This window comes from Eucalyptus grandis, chromosome 2 (genome assembly GCF_016545825.1).
Source record: "Eucalyptus grandis isolate ANBG69807.140 chromosome 2, ASM1654582v1, whole genome shotgun sequence".
In the NCBI taxonomy this organism is placed as follows: Eukaryota; Viridiplantae; Streptophyta; class Magnoliopsida; order Myrtales; family Myrtaceae; genus Eucalyptus; species Eucalyptus grandis.
In genome coordinates, this window is record NC_052613.1 from 21,338,276 (window position 1) to 21,343,912 (window position 5,637).

Genomic DNA, 5,637 nt, shown 5'->3' on the forward strand with positions numbered 1-5,637 from the left:
CTAATTTAATTCAAGTATTTTTAAAATGAAAAATCTAGCAAAGTTTCTTCAATATCTAAAATAATAATAATAAAATTGATGGATAGACTTTCCCATTAATTGTTGTGGAAAATGGATGATTTTTAGCATTGACTTGTAAAAAAAAGGGAAAATTATCGCAAAAAATCTTAAACTTTATTTTGTGATAAATTTATTCGTAAATTTTTTTATGACACAAGAAACCTTAAATTTGTACTCATATTATACATTTTCCCAATTTTTTTTTGTGACAAATAATCTAAACTTTGCAAACTATCATGTATTTACCCAATTTTTTTTTGATATAAAAAATCCCAAATTTATATCAATGTAATACATTTACCTCAAATTCTTTGACTGAAGGGCAATTTTTGTCTTAGAAAATTCTTTTTCTTTCCTTTATTTGTTTTTTTTATTTCTCTTTTTTTTTTTTTATTTCTTCTTCTCTTTTCCCTCAGGTGAGCACGGCCTCGTCAACTTCGCTCCGCCGACCAAGGCATAGGGAAGAGAGAAAAAGGAAAAAAGAAAAGACAGGAAAATGAAAGAAATAGAGAAAAAAAATTAAAATTGAAAGACTAAAATACCCTTCAATCAAAGAGTTTAAGGTAAATGTGTCACATTAATATAAATTCAGAATTTTTGGTATCACAAAGAAAAATTTATGGTAAATGTGTCGCTGTTAATAAAATTTGTGACTTTTTGTGTCATAGAAAAAAATTTGAAGTAAATGTGTCATGCATGTATAAATTTAGGGTTTTTTATGGAGAAAATTTGAGATTTTTTGTGGTATTTTTCCTTAATAAAAACATAGGAATGACAAGACTCCTCTAGGGAACGGAAATCATTGGATTTATACATCGCACACAGAGGGATTTTTAGATTTGGTTCACTATTTTTTAATAAATCTTTCAAATATTCCATAAATTTTCAATTTAGGTGAACTTAATAACCGCACCTTCGTAGAACTCGATAGCAGAATTACATATTCAAATAGGATGGAGTGGTTCAAGAACAAGAAGAAAACATTTTTAGCAAATAAATTAGTCAAAAAGATAGGTCTTTCGCATCAACGTGCTCTTTTGTGCTATTTTTTCCAACATAAAAGTAGGTCTTGAATGATATTCCAATATGAAATTAAATTAGGAAGCGACATGAATATTTTGGTAAGAAATTTAATTTGAAGCGAAAGCTATAAACTCTTGACCAAACATAGAAAAGACGGGAGTTTAATTTTCTCTAGTCAATGCACTATTATGTGATGGAAAGCATCGGGAATATAATCATCATAAGCACATTGCATAGTTATTTTACTTTAACATTTATTCGTTAAATTGACTAGTCTTGATTTATATATTTTGTCTACACTTCTAGACCCAAAAAAATTTATATATTTTGTTTGCTATTTCATCTTAGCGGAATGATATTTCCACAACTAAAAAGTACAACTCTTCCCCAAAATTTTCAAATTTTACCTTTTGATTGGACTGGTTTACCCTTGTCAAAAGTCATACATAATTTTCCATGAAGTATTTTTAAGATTGTCTCTCTATTTCATAAAAAAAATCATTTCATAGCTCTTTAAAATTCTCCAGGGTCAAGGTTCATTTGTGTGATAAGCAATAAAAGCATTTCGGTATCTTTATTATTAAATTCAAACATGGAGTCAATTAGCTTAGTTAAGCTTAATTTTTACTTGATTTGCAAATTTGCATTATCTAAAAATAGTATGTCTAATCTAAAAATTAACTATCCCCAACCAGATTTATGTTATCGCCTTCTTCTTGCAACTGTATTGGCCGAAACTCCTCATTTCTATATCCCTCGTTAGAAAATGATTGAAAAATTAAGAGACATTAAATCGACATAATGAATTGAACTGGTTTTGTTAATCCCTATGATCTCGAAGAATTATTTATCAAGCCAATCGCATATTTCATTACAAAATGTTTCTTAAAAATTGTCATTTATCATTTATCAAGCATATTAATTCAACGCAATGTGTTAGTCTTTGCATGACTTAGATTAATTTATAGGTAACAACAATATAAATAATATCTAGAGAAATTATTTGCCCATCGTTGATTTTTGCAACAAAATTTTGTTGTCTTACATGTACGGTCAAACGATGAAATTGGAAGTTAACAAGATAGAAACGAAAAGTTTAAGGGATGCAAAGTTTAAAAAGTACAGAACCACTATTAATTAGGTCCTGAGCTCGCCATGTTGGAACTGAGGCGTCCAGAAAATTTTAAGTTTTGTTTCCATGGTTGTTGACACCGAAATTGTCGTCAACATTTTAATCATCCATTTTGCAAAAATATAGAAAAATAAAAAGCCAAAAATAAATAAATAAAAATGAAAGGAAATAAAAAATAAAACAAAAAGAAATGAAAAGAAAACAAAAAAAATAATATAGAGAGAAAGAAAAAGAAGTAAAGGAATCAAAAAGAAAAAAAAAAAAAGGAGAAATAAAGAAAAATGAGAGAAAATAAAGAAAGAAAGAAAATGAAAACAAGAAAAAGAAAAAGGGGCTGGCTCCTCACACGCTCTCTCTCTCCTCTCGGGGGGCTCTCTCGGGCGCGGATTCTCTCTCTCAAGACGCTCTCTCGCTCCCGCTCTCTCTCTCTCTCTCTAAAAAACGGTTCTCGCGGATGCTCTCTGACGTATTCTCTTGCTGAGGGGATTATCGCTCTCTCCGAATCTCTCTGCATCTCGGAGAGCGATCTAGGGTTTGACGGCCGAATCGATTCAAGGTGGAAATCGGTCTCTCTCTTTAGCTTGAGGATCTCGACTTCCTCATCTGCTCTTTCTCGAGCTCTGAAGCTGATTGGCAATGGTGGTAACGACGGCAGCGGCGGCAACAGCTTCCAATCGTTTTCTTGTTCTGCTTTGCCGGTAGTCTCGCGCGCAAGAGAGATTCCGACGATTCCTCTCTGGCTGGATCTCGCGCTCAGGATCTGTCTCTCGCTCTCTGGATTTGTCTCTCGGTCGGTCTCTCTCTTGATTGAAGATGGAACAGATGAAGATCGAAGGAGTTCTTCGTTGTTACTTGATCATCAAAATCTCTGAAGATGCTTCGGAGTAGTTGATGTGCTGATTTCCAGAAAATCGCAGAATGAAGATTGAGTTGAGTCTTCTCAATCTTTACTTGTACATTTGTTGCGCAAAGATTCTGATTTCAGTAGATTCTGTTGACATTTAATTTCACTGATTTTGTTGAAGAAGAAGCTGAGAAAAACATGTCTAGATTGCAACTCGAAAGAAGCATACACCATCTTCAAATCAGCAGCCGAGGCGTTCATTCGATGAGTTCGAGGATCACAGAATCAAAGGCCAGCGTTCTTCATTTTCCAGGAGTTCCAATAACAAAATCGAAGCTAAGTGTTTGGTTTCCTCTTTTCTATTTCGGTAAGGAGTGTTATTAGATTCAGATCCTCCACTGATTTCAGTACATGTTTTTTTGTTAAATAGCAACTTTATTGTCACTGAATGGTGAACATCTCCGAAGGTCAGTTCTTGGCTGATTCCTTAAGGACCAAGGTGGGTGCCTTGAAACTCCATTTAATATCATCCGATGAGGCGAGAGCTTCTCGTGTCGTGATTCATGATCGACAATGAAGGTTCGGGGCCAGGATGCATTGCAAATCTAATTAAAATCGATGTTTGTATGATCTGGAATTGATTGCAGTTGGATGCTGAGATTCTGTGATTTTCGATTTCGGATGAGTGACTCACTGTTTCGGCTGAAAGGAGGTGCTAGATGAGGTTTTTTGATCTCGAGTCCTTCTAGACATATAATATATACTTCTAGAGCTTCGATTTGATATGTTGCACGCCCTGAACGGACGTCGTTCAGTCATCAAAAAACACCTACAAAGTCTGTCAATTCTGCAGTAGTTTTAAGGTTGATTTGCTGTTCTGATTGATTCTCTGTTTCAGATGACCTTTTGTGAAAATGACCTGATATGAGCTGGTTTCTGTGGTTTTCTGTGTTTGATGTCTTCACGAGAGTTGAAGAAGACTCAAAGAACTTTCCAACGACCCATAGAACGTTCCGATCCGATGTCGTTTACTACCTGAAAGTAGCTCGGCATTTAGCACCAGTTTTCTGGAAAATTTTGGTGTTCTGACTTGCTCTCTGTTCTGAATGACCTTCTGTGTAAACCGCTTGATATGAACTGGTAGGTGATGTTATTAGGATTTAATGTCTTCTAGATAATTGTAATAGACATCTCAAGCTTTAAAATGATATATTGCATGCTTGAATCGACCATCATTTGCTATGTTTAACATTTTTTTTTCTAAACAATTATGAAATCTGGAATTTGCCTTGGTCAGAAATGCATATACTGTTATTGTTGGCCTGATTGTCTGTCACTTTCTTATGATGCTGATTTTGCATTATTTGCACATCAATTGGACTCAACTTCTCTTGTGATGCGCATGATAGAAATCTGTCATAAAATGAAATTCAGAACCCCTGTTGTTCCCTTGTCGAAGCTGACATCTTGTCATTCTTCTATGATTTTCTTGTTAAGGATTCTAAGATTGGGTCTTTAACAAAAGTTGTTCGCCTTTCTTTTGTTCGCGCTGTGGTAAAATTTCATATTCTTCAGATTTTCTTTTTTAGATCAAATCACTATTCATGTGTTATGACATCCTGATATTTTGCTGCATTTTTGACGAAGTTGTATGCATGAAACTTGTGCCTCATTGTCTTCTTGACATTTGAAACACGTGTTACAAGTTTCGCATTAATGCATGGCATATCATATTTGAATCTCGTTTGATATGAATATCATGCACCCATTTGGCTAATTGCAATTGAAATTTGTCAAGCATGACATTCTTAGTTCCAAGTCACTTTGTAATGTTAATGACTTGTGTGACTTCTTAGCATTCTGATTTAGGGTTAAATGTTTACTCAAACCTTTTTCGCATTCAACCTTATGTCATGTGCAAGTTTCACATTTTTGTACATTGTCTAGGTGGTCTTATGAACCTTTAAACATGCATTGTATTTTGTCATGTTTGTGACTTGAATTTGCTAGATTCATGTTCATGTCTGATGCCTATGTCTGTTCGTTGTAATAATGATTTCTATGCATTGTCTTAGTCATATAAGATGAGGCAACGGATTCTTATTTCTTAGACTAGGTTTAGAATAGGATCTCGAAGATGGAGAAGGCGTGAAGATGGTGAAGGTCGATGTCCACTCCGACTGTTATCATGTAATGCTCATTTTCCCGACATATGTCTCGAGTTTTATGCATTGTATAAAGCCCGACGAGTTGCGGGTTTCCTTTCTTTCTCGATTGTTTTCTCTTTTATATTCTTTAGAATTGCATGATTAGGTTTACTGTTTTATCTTGATTGTTTACTTCATGTCTTGCAATTTAATTTTAATTTTCATTGTTTGATTTCCTTTCATATCTCAGAAATAGAATAAAATGAAAATGATCAACCACGCATGATCACTTAGTCTAGGAATTGATGATCCTGAAAAATGTAAAAAGAAACGCATGGATATGTTAGGAAAAACACAACATACTGTTTAGGTACCGAAAGGGCGCTAATAGCAATATTAGCGTAACCCAAGTCCCCGAACCTAGATATCTG

The 5,637-nt window shown here is 34.2% G+C and overlaps 1 long non-coding RNA gene across 1 annotated transcript; it reads left to right on the plus strand.

Annotated features, from left to right (window-relative positions):
- Positions 1-2,597: 2,597 nt before the first annotated feature.
- On the plus strand, positions 2,598-5,348 carry LOC108956505. Its single transcript, XR_005548113.1, has 2 exons — positions 2,598-3,144; positions 3,241-5,348. It is a non-coding gene; the product is annotated as an uncharacterized LOC108956505 (long non-coding RNA).
- Positions 5,349-5,637: the final 289 nt, after the last annotated feature.